Here is a 14119-nt window from a genome sequence, read left to right on the forward strand (position 1 = left end):
TTTCTGTTAAGGAACAAGGAGGACCTCATCACAAAAGAGTTGGGGAACTGTTGGCCTAAGCATTTGCGCTACAAGAGCAGTGCTCTACCCTGATGACGGGGTTTGTCCTGCAGCACTGGGCTGTGGGACGATGGAACCCAGGGGTACTTTGTAAATGTTTTCTGAGACGCAGCTCAAAAGTCAAGTTGTGTCCCCTTATAAGCCCCTGTCATTCTTCTTTGTGGGCTTACTCTTGTCCGTATAGCGGATTCCAGCAGAGTGCACGCCGCTGTGAAGGATTTACTCTGTGGCTAATTGATGGGAGCAGGGCCGGCCGGTTGCCCACATGCGAGGAAACAGTTCATGGGGTGCCAGCCCCAGCTTTCTAAAGTAGGAGCCAGAGAACATCATACAATGAAATCAGCAAATGTTTGTTGTGTGCTTACTCTATGTGCAAGGCACTTGGCTAAGCTTCCTAGGTGCTGTGGGGAGTTATTGATAACGAAAGTGATCTCTTCAAGCAAAAAAACTTCCGTTCCGATTGCAGAAGATGTTAGAGACACGGCAAGGGGGTGGGGGAGAGTATGGAGCTGAGGGGGAGGAGGAGAGAGCCGGAAGTCTGGATCTTAGCCCAAGGTTGCCAACCATGGAAGAGGTTCCAGAAGATGGTACATTCTCTTTTGCTAAATGAGGTGTACCTACAGTAGTTACTGCTGTGTGTCTACAGAACATATCTGTACGTATCACTGTACTCATTTTAGCCACTGACCACTGTTCTTCCAGGTGGGGTCCTTGGACCAGCAGCGTCACCGGGGAGCTTGTTAGAAATGCAGATTCATTGGCCACCCAGACCAAATGAACCAGGAACACTGGGAATGGGGCCCAACACTTTGTGTGTGAATAACTCCCACACGCCCTGGAGACTCTGATGCCCACTAAACTACAGCTACAGGCTGTAGGCATTCGGGGTAGTCGTTCTCAGATTTGGTTACACATTATATTCATCTGAGGGAGTTTGGCGGGGGGTGGGGGCACCCAGATGTCGCTAGTGGTTCCAGCTCTGCAGGAGCAGCCAGAATTTGAGAATCTCTGGTTTAAGGGGCGGGGGGCATGAGCCAGAGCACCTGCTCTTCTCCAGCAGCGACCGAACTTTCGGCTAGAAGTCTAGAGTTGAGAATGGGGGAAGGTGAAATGGGTCTGATGGGAAGGCTGGAAATTTGGTCTTTAGATTACGATGGAGGAAGGTTGAGGGGAAAGGGAGGGGTGCATTCCCTGCGGTACATTTGAAAAATTATTCCGGCGGCTCTATGAAGAAGGGGCGTGTCTGATGAAGGTGGTCTAGGTGCGAAGTGATGATGGGCCAAATTAGGGTCGTGGAATTGAGACTGTAAGGAAGAGAAGGTCTGGAGGCACTTTCGCAGATTGAGTAGACATGACTGGGTGATGGTTTGAGGGAGTGAGGGCAGTATTAGAATGTCTTTGCCCAGTACTTCCTCTCAAACTTCTAAGACGGCCGGTGCTCTCCAGATGCTTCTATCAGAATTGTCCCATTCTATGGATCTGTGTCCATCCTTTGTCCCTCATTGCTTTGATTTGAGGAGCTGGTATTCCGCAGTGAGTTATGTAAAAATACAGAACTGTAGTCCCCCAGAAAATGACCCACAGTCATCATGGCAGGGGAAGCAATCCCATTTCTTAACGAAAGAATGCTTGGAGTTGTGGGAAAGTCATAAACTTGGCAATGAGTAATTCGAGCCTCTCAGTCAATTAAGTGAATTTTTATTTTATCATTTGTTTTATCTGGGAGCTGTTGTAATAGTCATTGAAGGGCCATTAATCTTCTTATTTTTAAAACAAAACAAAAATACCATTGGACATTAGGGCAAAGGACAAGAATGTTAAGGCCTTACCTTTTGACTTTAGCAAATATTTGCCACTCCATTTTTCTTGCTGGATTTCACCTTTTGATTTGTTTTGCTGTGGTTGTTTTGCATTATTCACATTTGTTCCCAATGCCTGATAATTTTAGTGTCCTCTCTTCTGTTATAGATGGCTTTTTTATTCTTAAGTACTCCCCTTTTTTAAAAGATTTTATTTACTTGAGGAGAGAGTGAACACAAGCAGGGGGAGCAGCAGAGGGAGAGGGAGCAGCAGACTTCCCGCTGAGCAGGGATCCCAGTGTGGGGCTCAGTCCCAGGACCCCAGGATCATGACCTGAGCCGAAGGTAGATGCTTCACCTACTGAGCCACCCAGGTGGCCCTATTCTTTATGTATTCTTGAAGTCTCATTACATTTTTTCATTTTCTACTTTATTCTCATCAAGCTCATTTACTGGCAATTGTGCAATGATCTATGTGGAAAAATAGCTCTGGTCTTTGTTGTTTTATTTCTTAACTTTTCACCCATTTCTCCCACCCCCAACCCCCTGCCTCTGGCAGCCACCTGTCTGTTCTCTATAGGCTTTTTTTTTTTTTTAAAGATTCCACATATAATGTGGGAGATCATTTGGTATTTGTCTTTCTCTGACTTCCCTCTGCGCAATGACCTCGAGCTCCATTCCCTGTCATTGCAAGTGGCTGGATTCCATTCTTTTTAATGGTTGAGTAATATTCCACTATGCATCTTACCACATTTTCTTTATCCCATGTCTTGGTTGTCATAGATGATGCTGCAATGAACGTGGGGCTGCAGGTACCTTTTCAAGTTTGTGTTTGCATTTTCTTTGGCCAAATACCCAGAAGTGGAATTGCCAGACGGTAGTTCCTTTTTATTTTTTTTTTGAGGAATCTCCATAGTATTTTCCACAGCGGCCACATCAATTTCCATTCCCACCCACAGCACACAAGGGATCCCCTTTCTCCACATCCCCACCAATGCTTGTTGTTTCCTGTCTCCTTCTTAACGGGCCGTTCTGCCAGCTGTGAGGTGGAAGCTCACTGTTTGGATTTGCGTTTCCCTGATGCTGAATGGGGTTGAGCATCTTTTCATGTACCTGTTGGCCATCTGGATGTCTTCTTTGGGAAATGTCTGTTGAGATCTTCTGCCCATCTTTTTTTAAAAAAAAAAAGATTTTATTTATTTATTTGACAGACAGAGATCACAAGTAGGCAGAGAGACAGGCAGAGAGAGAGGGAAGCAGGCTCTCCGCTGAGCCTTCTGCCCATCTTTTAGTTGGATCGTTTGGTTTTGGCCCTGAAGCTGTGGAGTGCTTTCTGTAATGGGTATGCGCCCCCATCGGATATATGATTTGCACCTATCTTCTCCCATTCATAAGTTGCCTTTTCTTTTTGTTGATGGCTTCCTCTGCTGTGCTCAAGCATTTTAGTATGATGTAGTCCCGTTTGTTTATTTTTTGTGTGTGTTGTTTTGAGATTTTATTTATTTGAGAGAGCGAGAGAGCACAAACAGGGGGAGAGGCAGAGGCAGAGGGAGAAGCTCTGCTCAGCAGGGAGCCCGATGCGGGGCTCGATCCTAGGACCCTGGGATCATGACCTGAGCCGAAGGCACAGGCTTAACCCACTGAGCCACCCAGGCGCCCCTCTTTTTTGTTTTTGTTGCAAAAGTATTCTTAATGTTTTTAGTACCCCAGTCAAAAAAATAAACAAATGTATTTGTATTTAATATCTCCTCCTTTATGACCAAAAAATTCTTCAAATTTGCATCCAGAAATGGCCCATGGAAAGAGCTTCTTGCTGTTTATTTGGGTCGTGGTGGGGGCACCGCTCACCTTTCCCCCTTTTGTTAGATCATAGGTCATGCTATATCTGGAAGGCAAGGCACCTTTTCTTACCTTGTTTGGCAACCTATAAAAGCAAATTCAATATTTTAGAAGTGTTACATTTCTTTCAGTGCAAGGTTTAAAAAATGGCTCATCACTCCAACTTGGATAAAGGTGTGTACTTTTAATTTTCCATAGGAACTGTAAAAATCTGGGGAAAAATCCAGAGTGATCGCACTTTAAATGTGTAGTACATCTAATGGATATCTTTTAAAAATATAGCCTGTCTCCTCTGAAACTGAGTAAGGATCAAACCTTTCTCTTTCCAAATTGTGGAGGATAATGGGGAGCCTGAAACTAATGTAATACTGTGTGTCAACTAGACTCAACAAACAAAAATAAATTAATAAAAATAAAGTGGAGGGCACCCGGGTGGCTCAGTGGGTTAAGCCTCTGCATTCGGCTCAAGTCATGATCCCGGGTTCTTGAGATCGAGCCCCGCATCAGGCTGGCTGCTTAGCAAGGAGCCTGCTCCCCCCCTCCCCCTGCCTGTCTCTGCCCCTACTTGTGATCTCCATCTGTCAAATAAATAAATAAATAAAATCTTTAAAAATAAAATAAAATAAAAGTGGGATGCCTGGGTTTCTCAGTCCATTAAGCATCTGACTCGATTTCGGCTCCTGTCATGATCTCAGGGTCGTAGGATGGAGCCCTGAGGCATGGAGCCTGCTTAGGATTCTCTCTCTCCCTCTCCCTCTGTCCCCTACCACCATTTGCTCTCTGTCTCAAAAAACCCAGCTAGAATAGTTAAAAAATTTTAAAAAGCCAAAATAGTACTTTCATACAATGGACTTACCAGCCAGCCATTTGAAAATGAGGCAGTTCTGTATATAATAGATAAGTAAAACAAAGAAAAAATTGTGAAGAATATTATGATTCTGTTACATATAATGAGGATTAGAAACTTGTGTAGAATAAATAAATGATCTTCCAGAGCACGTTTTGTGATATACTGTATACTAAATTCTGACACAAAATTTAGATTTTATTGCATTTCTGTAACCTAACATCCTTTCGGTTTTTGTTTATTAAGTTAATATATTGTTAGAGATTGGCTGATGTTCCAGATCTTGATTATGTTGAAATTACTGCAAACGAGGCATCTTTCTTCTGTGTTAATTTTTGCCAATAAGTTATTTTGCTGAATGAGAGCCAGCGTATCAGTTCTGATAAACCAGCCCGTGGCCGACTCATTTGTATTTACTGCATTTATGAAGCTGCATTTAAAGTGTGTTCTGAACGGTATGTAGACCAGTGTCTCTGACCACCGTAGTGTGAGCATCCGGATAAAAGTAGGAAAAGTGGGGGCACCTGGGTGGCTCAGTGGGTTAAGGCCTCTACCTTCGGTTCAGGTCATGGTTCCAGGGTCCTGGGATCGAGCCCCGCATCAGGCTCTCTGCTTAGCAGGGAGCCCGCTTCCTCTCTCTCTCTGCCTGCCTCTCTGCCTACATGTGGTCTCTGTCAAATAAATAAATGAAATCTTCACCAAAAAAAAAAAGGTAGGAAAAGAGTCTGAGCCGCCTGTTGCCAGGCCGAGTGGACCTGATGAAGATGTTCGGGCTTCACCGGTCTCTCTCGGGTTTCGGAGGTAAGGGAGAATAGTCTGAAGAGCGTCATTGAGGAGCGGTTACCATGACAATCCCGTTTCAGAGAATTCAGAGGAGACAATGAATCTGTGGGGCTCATCCGTTGTGCCTGATTCAGCTGGTCTTTTCAGTTCATTCCAGCAGCTGCTGTCTCTGGATTTTATTTTTCCCACGTAATTCACCCACTCGATGGGTGATTTGGAGACCGCTGAAGCTTGGCTGCAGGTAGTGACAGGGTCACCCCTGTCTGTGACCGCAACAGACTGTTGTTAAACCCGCAGGAGAATGGTTACGTATGTTCAGTGTCACCCGAATAAACCTGCTGGCTCCTTCTGGAATCCTGTGAATGGTGAAATGAGCACTTATTAATGCTGTCGGGGTGGGATGAGACGAACGTGGTTTTTTTAAAAGCACGACTAACCCTAGGTTGTTTGGGTTTGACTTCGCTGTCATCAACATCTCACCCAGTGTGTTTGGCTGCCATTGGGTTTTCATTCTTTGACTTGTGCACAGTCGTCAGTACAGTCCGTGTCGTGTGTGTCCAGAGGCGCGGTTACACGCCGCACGTCAGGAAGGGGACACGGCTCCCGCCTGCCGTGTCTCATCCTCCCCAGCGGGGCCACACCAGCACAGAGGAGGGAAGGGCAGATGCAGAGGCCGGCTGTTATTATCTCCCTGCCTGTTGTTACTGTCCCTGGTGGTCTAGCACTTGACGGGGGGGGGGGGGGGGGGTAGCATGAGCTGTGGCACGGCGGACTTGGGGAGGGGTGGGGGGCCCCAAGGTAGGCCCCAGTGTGAGAGCTCCGCCCACCCAGCCTTTGGGCCTTTCTCTCTCCTGCCCCCTGGAGGGTGTGTGGGAACATGGCAGGCAAGGACTCCCTATGGGAAAGAGAACCCGGTCTCTTTTGCTGCCCCCCCACCGCACCCAGCCTCTCCAAGCCTGAACTTGTAGAGACGGGGAGCAGACCGAGGAGGCAGGAAAGGTACGGGCAGGGTGGGCGCTGTAGGGAGGAAGCTCTTCCGGTTCTTTAAGCCCAGAACCCATTCCCTCAGGTGGAGCCCCATGTGTACGGGATCCCATTTCCAGGAGCAATCCATTCCACAAGGGGGAGTAAGATGAAATAGGTCATTAACGCTCGTGTGTGATGGGTTTGGGTTTGAAGTTTACGTTGGGCTGAATCTGAGCAGGGGCGTAGGTGGTGCCAAGTGCTTGTGGCAGGGCAGGAAATCGTTATCGGAGTTTGGTAACGTTTTTACTGGGCACCTGCTATCCTGGGGGTGATCTGGGCCCCTCTCCTATTCGGTGAGGCACTGGCAGGGGCTTCCCATGTGCTGCCCTCCTGCCAAACAGCCGCTCTGTGAGGCGGCTCCCCATTGTGAGGCTCAGAGAGGTTTATACAGCGGCTGTGAGGCCGGGCCGGTGTTTGGGCCCAGGCAGTCTGACTCCGGCACCCTCGTGTGAACAGCTGTGCCATGCTGCGTTCGCACCCCAGTTGCTGGAAAGGGTGTGGCACCTTCTAGAATCCGTGAGTTCCATGTGAATGGGTTGTGGGTAGTGGGAAAGGAGACTGGCTGAAGCCTTCTTTGTATATGTGTATGTGTCCTGCTGAGTACCGGCAGGAAAGAAAGGTGGGGTTTCTGGCCCTGCCTCCGAGACAGAGACCCTGCAGGTTCTGTAGGACCGAGGAGACACAACATGGAACAAGTAATGCGTATTCGTATGTAGCTCCAGGTAAACAGACGTGGGAAGAGGACTAGAAGGTATTTCTTTGAAGTCAGTCCCTTTCAGACATTTGCTTTTGAAAGCTAGCGACTGGTCGCTGGTGCAGGTGGCCTTCCTCTGGGCTTTTGATCGGCAGACAAGAACCTGTCCCTGTGGTCAGCATCCTTGTCCGTCTTGAGTTGGGAGTAGTTGTCTTCAGCATGACAGTTGTCTTTAAGATCTCTGCACAGATGAACCCATCGGCCTGTTGAACTAACCGGGCCAGCTACTTCTTTTCCAGGATGCGAGCCCTTTTAAAACTCTCTAACCCCTGCTTGTTTGGTGAGCAGCCCAAGGAAACGTTGGTTGGGGGCAGGAGATGGGCATTCACGAGCCTGGTTATAATCCACGGTCTATGTTTGCCCTGCCTTGTTCCGTAGATACTTTTTAAGGATTTTATTTATTTATTTGACAGAGAAAGGCAGCGAGAGAGGGAACACAAGCAGGGGGAGTGGGAGAGGGAGAAGCAGGCTTCCCACTGAGCAGGGAGCCTGATGCAGGCCTTGATCCCAGGATCCCAGAGTCCCCCATGTCAGGCCCCCCGATCTTGATCGCACTACCCAAGCGGAAACCAAGAGTCAGAGGCTTAGCGCACTGCACCACCGGACATGGCTCCATAGATCCCTTTTGAGAGTGTCCTGTGTGTCCATCAGACCTGTTCGGGCATGGACGTGGAGCAGGGAACAGAACAGAGGGGGCCCTCCTTTCAGGGAGCCATTGTTTCCTCGGGTCTCATTTGCTCATGTCCCTTTCACAGTTGCTCTAAAGATACTCTTGGGCTGGGTTTCAGGATTTCACGCACCTCTTTTCTCCTTAGCCCCAGCCGGCCCATCTGAATTGGGGGGAGAGGGCATTGAGGTGCCTCTGGGGAGGCGTCAAGGGCTTGTGGGCAGCATGTTAGGGAACTGTCTTTGCTTGGATGACGGGAAGAGCACAGAGCACACCTGTTTGCTAGCGATGCAAGCCCTCCTCCCCAGGCAGGGATGAGCCCCCTTGTCAGCCTGCATCCTAAAGCCGTTGTTGATTGGAGATAACTTCGGTGGTCACGCGGGCCCCTTGTCTCCATGGCAACACCTCTAAATATTCCTCTGGTGACTTGTGCTCTACATTCTGCCTGGATCCTAGCCCTCCTGTGGCAAAATATTCTAAAGATGTTAAAAGGGGGGGCTAAGGCTCAACTAATAAATCTATTCTAAACGACTGAGTCATTTGTTTTGATTACCCGGGCGATTGCCAAATGTTAATTTAAAACTGAAATAGGCCATGAGCTCACTGTGCTAACAATGCTGAGTGTTTGAGTTAATGCAGCCTGATAATGAGGGGGCCAGATCCGCCCGCTGGTGCGAATGTTACGCGATAAACAGACAGTGGGGAAATATGCGGAACATCTTGGCAGTTTAACTTTGAGGGTTGTAAATACGAAGTAGAAGGTGTTACTGTGAGCCATTTCGAAGGAAGTAGACTTTGGGGTATTTTTTTTTTTGTGGGGTTTTTTTTTTTTTTTTCTTAGACTCTCTTAACTTTTCTGAAAAGGTAACTTCGCATCTCGCTTCGCATTTTTTTCCTGACTCAGGCACCTTGGAAGTTGTCCTCCGCTGTGTCCCGCCCTTGCTGACTACATCCCAGTCTCTGCGCGTCCAGTGTAAGGTAAGTTGTACCGATGGCCACAGATTCAAACACTGATTTTCAGTCTTCCAATAGGTGATGTTGGGGTCAACACTGTTTAAAAAAAAAAAAAGCTCTATTTGTATAGTAGATTGAAGAGGATTCATTTTAATTGATCCAACCAGTATCCCTACTTATCCTAAATATTATATGTTTTTTTGAGGGGGGAAAAAAATCTCTTGCTTTTAATTTGGGGCCATGAAAAGTGATTGTGCCAGGCACAATGGAACTGTTAGATGAACTGCCCGAGAACCCAGAGGTGTTCATGTCCCAACACAGACAGCAGGGAGCAGGAAAGCTCCGCAGAGCAGTGGCGGCATCGAGGGAGGGGCTTGGTGCCCGGGCGACCTCGTGGGAGGGGCTTGGTGCCCGGACGACCTTGTGGGAGGGTCGGACTGACTCAGTCAGCTGTCCTGGGTGCAGGGAGCCAAGGTGCGCGCTGCTGGCCTTGCAGGATCTGGGGTAGGAGTGCCCGAGGGGGCTTCCAAGGGGTTACATCAGCCGGGGCCAGCGCGCTGTTTGCAGATGGGAACCAAAGTTCAGAGCCTGGCTGCATGGGTGTGAAGGGCCAGATTGGGCAACCGTCTCATTAGCACACATCCTCGGTGGGCTTCCTTTAGTCCTGTGGCCAAAACGTCCCAGTCCTCTGGGACGACTCGGTGGCTCAGGGCTCTCCCGGAAAGGCGGCATAGTCACCTTCGCACATCTCAGAGATGGCTCACCCAGGCCCAGCGTCAGGGGCCCCTGGCTTTGTGCTTTCCGGGTCCCAGCCTTCCCCCACCCCCATGTTTGTGGGAGAGGAGCTGACATGTGCCGGCCCCAGACTACTCGGGACTCTCACATGCGGTGTGGGCGGTTGATTTCAGCGAGGGTAGAGGCTCGCAACTGGCCCTCGCTGTTTCCCTGACACCCACTTGCTGGAGAATTCTTCACACGTTTTGAAATCTATATATTCACACCTTAAAGAATTAAAAAAAAAAAAAAAGTCGGACAGATTTTTAGGACTGCTGAATGCGAGGTTTGTCAGTTTCCTCAATTACATGGAAGGAACGTCTTCCCGGGGCCCGGGGCTTCCAGCTGGCCACAGACCAAAGCATCTGCAGCTTCTTGGCCACCAGCGCTCGATTCTGCCCTCCGAGGGTCCCAACCCTGCCGTGGCTGCCATCTGTAGACTTTACTTAGAAGGGTGATTTTCACACTTTGTTTTTTCTAATGATATAAACCTGTCTTCAAATGAAATCTTAGGTCTTCCCCCCACCGTCCGTCCCCGGAGAACACCAGCGCAGAACCGTGACTCCCAGTGTCCTCTGAGGACCCTGAGGGCAGCTGGAAGCCCGGTGCCCTCGGTCTGAGGAGCAGAGGCTGCCGCCCTGGGGCCACTTCCATGGAAAGTGTGTATTCTGGGAAGGAAACATTTTCACTGGAGGCTTTTGAGTACATACTCAGAGTGGTCTTGTGGTATTAAACCACCCCGGCGACATCTTTAATTTCACCAAAACTCAGCATCCGTGGGTTTCCTGCTAGAGCAGTGAGTTTCGCAGGTGGCTTCATGGAGTCTGTTGAATGCGGTTTCCCCGCGGCGGGAATCTACAGGCTTGACGGGAAGCAGCACGGTGGCCCCCACGCTGCTGTATCTTGCCTCATCCTGAAGGACTCATTCCTTCAGCCCTACTGTGTACAAGGCCGGGCGTGTAGGCACGGGCCAAGGACAGTAGTACTGCATTTTGGTCTGGTGCTCCCCAAGTGTAGGCCATCCCTGGATGCTTTTCCTGTCTGCAGATGGGGAAGCTGACAGCTGGTTTTCCTTTTTAATTAAATTGCCCAGTATCGCGTAGGCCCGGGTGGGTTCAGGGGTGCAGTTCAAAGTGCCTGTCGCCGGTGTGCTCTCTGGGCCTGTGATTTATGCCACCTTGGGTGAGACACGTGCAAATAATGAAGTATGCAAGCCCAGTGCTGGGGGCACAGCCCTGCCTGGAACCCCCATGCCCTGAAATGGAAACAAGTGTAAGTCGTGTACTTCACACTCTGTTGTTTAAGGTTGCTCGAAACAATTGAACAGTTTAGGAAAATGGACTTTGCAGTTTTCATATGTGGATATTTTGGTTTTTAGATAATAATGAATCCCAACTTGTGTTTAATACAGTATTTGTCATTTGGCCCCCTTTTAATTATGGAATTACTTGGAACAAAAACTTCAACCCAACATAACTCTTTTTTTCTTTCTTTTAAACTTTGTATTTATTTGTTTGTTTGTTCACTGAGTCATTTATTCATTTGTTCACTGAAGTCCTTTCTACACCCAGCGTGGGGCTCGAACTCACAACCACGAAATCAGCAGTCTCATATTCCTCTGACTGAGCCAGCCAGGCGCCCCGAACCCACCATAATTCTTAACACACCCATGAGCTGGGTATTTTTTTTTAAAGATTTTTTTTTATTTGTTTGACAGAGAGAGACATCAAGAGAGGGAATACAGGCAGGGGGAGTGGGAGAGGGAGCAGCAGGCTCCCCGCCAAGCAGGGAGCCCAGTGGAGGGCTCCATCCCCGGACCCTGGGATCATGACCTGAGCCAAAGGCAGACGCTTAATGATTGAGCCACCCAGGCGCCCTTGAGCTGGGTATTCTATGTATTTGTTTCTCTAGTAGTGACAATGTTGTTAATGAATTAAACATGTATTTCACATCTAGGAAATATTTGTATCACTGACATATGGTCACTTTCATTATTGATTTGGCAGTTAGTAATATTCACAAAACAAAAATTTAAAATATAGTAGTCATAGTGATTTGGTTTGTACCATTTGTATTGATGTGACCTCTCTTCTTGGTGCCCTGGCAAGCAAGCATGAAAACCAGCACAGATGGGTTCCACAAGCTTAAGGAATTTGGAAATTGTCAGTCTAGAGCCAAGGTCTCAAACTGGTAGGCTGAATCTGGCACACAGAGGTGTTCTTTTTGAAATTTTAAGTGAACTGCCAGCATTTAAAAATTGAGAGATTTCACATGCTTTAAAGACCCAGACTTCTAGCTGCTTTTGAAACACCAGAAGATCTGGCCACATGGAGCCTGCATTCCTGAGAGCCGAGGAGCTGCTGTGTCTTCAGGTGGAAGGCGGCCTCCCAAGTTTGCCAGGGCCTCTGCTGCTCTCTCAACCTCCCCGACACCAGGGACAGGTGTCGGTGGCTGTTATCCGAGTGTTCCGCTCATTTCGAAGAGCTGCTTGGCTCTTAGAGGCATGTGAGTTTTCAGCCTCCGGTTTAGATGAAGTCGAGGTTCCAGACGGAGAGCCATCCTTTCTCTCAAAGTATGAGCTTTTAATTTTCAGGTACATGAGGTTGGGTGGTGCTCATTTGAACGTAAGAGCCTGCATTGGAGGGGTTGAGGGTCGGGCGCCTGGCTGGTTCCGTCAGTAGAATGTGCCACTCTTCTCCTGGGGTTGTGAGTCCGAGCCCCACATTGGGTGTGGAGATTGCTTCCCCCAGAAGGGTGGAGGGTAAACATTTGAGGAGAGAGCTACCTCCTCGTGGTATCTGATTGAGCATCAACAGAGTTTGGGGGTTCCTGTGCCCTTTCCCCCAGCTTTTCTCAAACCCTCTATACTTGGATTCTAACACAGGGAGTCTGGGAGAAGGGCCTGAGATTTCCCAGTTCCGGTAAACACTGGATTGTACCACTGCTAGTCCGAGGACGCATGTCCCTTTGACCAGCAAGGGGACTCAACCCTAAAGAAATCCTAAGGAGGGGCGCCTGGGTGGCTCAGTGGTTTGGGCCACTGCCTTCGGCTCAGGTCATGATCTCAGGGTCCTGGGATCGAGTCCCGCATCGGGCTCTCTGCTCGGCAGGGAGCCTGCTTCCCTCTCACTCTCTCTGCTTGCCTCTCTGCCTACTTGTGATCTCTCTCTGTCAAATAAAAAAAAAAAAAAAAAAGAAATCCTAAGGAAAAGCTCATGCAGTGATGTTTCTTTTCTTTCTTTTTTTATTAAGATTTTATTTATTTGACAGAGAGAGAGAGAGGGAGAGAGAGCAAGCATGCACATGGCAGGGGGAGCAGCAGACAGAGGGAGAGGGAGAAGCAGGTTCGCCGAGCAGGGAGCCCAGTGTGAGGCTCGATCCCAGGACCCCGGGATCATGACCTGAGCTGAACGCAGATGCCCAACCAACTGAGCCAGCCAGGCACCCCAGAAGTCAGTCTTTTAATATAACATAGCTATATAAAAGATAAATTTTTATTTAAAAACATGCTTTAAATTAAGTACCTACAGTAAAATAGCTACACGTGTTAAAGCTCAAGAATAGTGAAGTAGGAATTGGAACTGCGAATTTTGTAGTTGTAGGAGAATATATTTATGAGATGCTTAGAAAACTTATAAATAAGACCACAAAAAATAAGACAGTTATCGAGTCCCTGGATAAATGATAGCCTTGTGAGCTATATAGTGAGAGTGGTAGTCAGAAAGAGTATCAACAGGCTCAAATACATAAAAATTTTCTGAGAGTTGAACTTCCGTGTTCTTTTTTTTTTTTTCAAGATTTTATTTATTTATTTGACAGACAGAGATCGCAAGTAGGCAGAGAGGCAGGCAGAGAGAGGAGGAAGCAGGCTCCCCGCCGAGCAGAGAGCCCGATGCGGGGCTCAATCCCAGGACCCTGGGATCATGACCTAAGCCGAAGGCAGAGGCTTTAACCCACTGAGACACCCAGGCGCCCGATCTTCTGTGTTCTTAAGCACCCACACAAGAAACAGGAGCTCTGAGGTGGCGGATACGTTAACTAACTCGACAGTGGCAGTCGGCTCCCAGCATAAGCCCATGTCAGGTCATCGTGCTCTCTACCTGCAGCGCATATATTTCTTGTTAATTAAACCTCAGGAAAGCTAGGAAAAACTCACGAAAGGAAAACACACCAGGAGAAGAGTGTGGTGCATTTGGTAAGATAGCTCATTTCCATATCACGCCCAGAATGCGCTGAGATAGGGCCGCCTGATGGTAGGTGCTCCCTAACTGCTGGCTGAGTGAATTTTATGGCTAAGTACGATGGTAGGTGCTCCCTAACCACCAGGTGATCGAATTTTCCAGCTAGGTGGGATGGTAGGTGTTCTGTAACCGCCAGGTGAATGAATTCTGCAGCTAGGTACAGTGGTAGGTGCTCCCTAACTGCTGTTTGAGTGAATTCAGGCAGGTATGATGGTAGGTGCTCCCTAACTGCTGGCTGAGTGAATTCTGCAGCTAGGTAGAAGGGTGAGAGATGCACCATTATCTCACAGAGCAAATAAATGCCTGCAGAAACATTCAGCCTCTTTGGTGTGCAAAGGTAAAGCATATTCAAACATCTGGAAGATATATTTTTCA

The 14119-nt window shown here is 48.2% G+C and overlaps 1 protein-coding gene across 1 annotated transcript in view; it reads left to right on the top strand.

The window, feature by feature from the left end:
* The window catches only part of FHL1 (four and a half LIM domains 1), a 61881-nt gene that overhangs the window by 13551 nt on the left and 34211 nt on the right, over window positions 1-14119 (top strand). The window contains exon 2 of the mRNA XM_045996067.1: window positions 8680-8753. The gene's annotated coding sequence lies outside the window, so the exon portion shown is untranslated. The remainder of the gene's footprint in view (window positions 1-8679; window positions 8754-14119) is intronic.

The sequence above is a fragment of the Meles meles genome, chromosome X (assembly GCF_922984935.1).
Source record: "Meles meles chromosome X, mMelMel3.1 paternal haplotype, whole genome shotgun sequence".
NCBI classification, from domain to species: Eukaryota; Metazoa; Chordata; class Mammalia; order Carnivora; family Mustelidae; genus Meles; species Meles meles.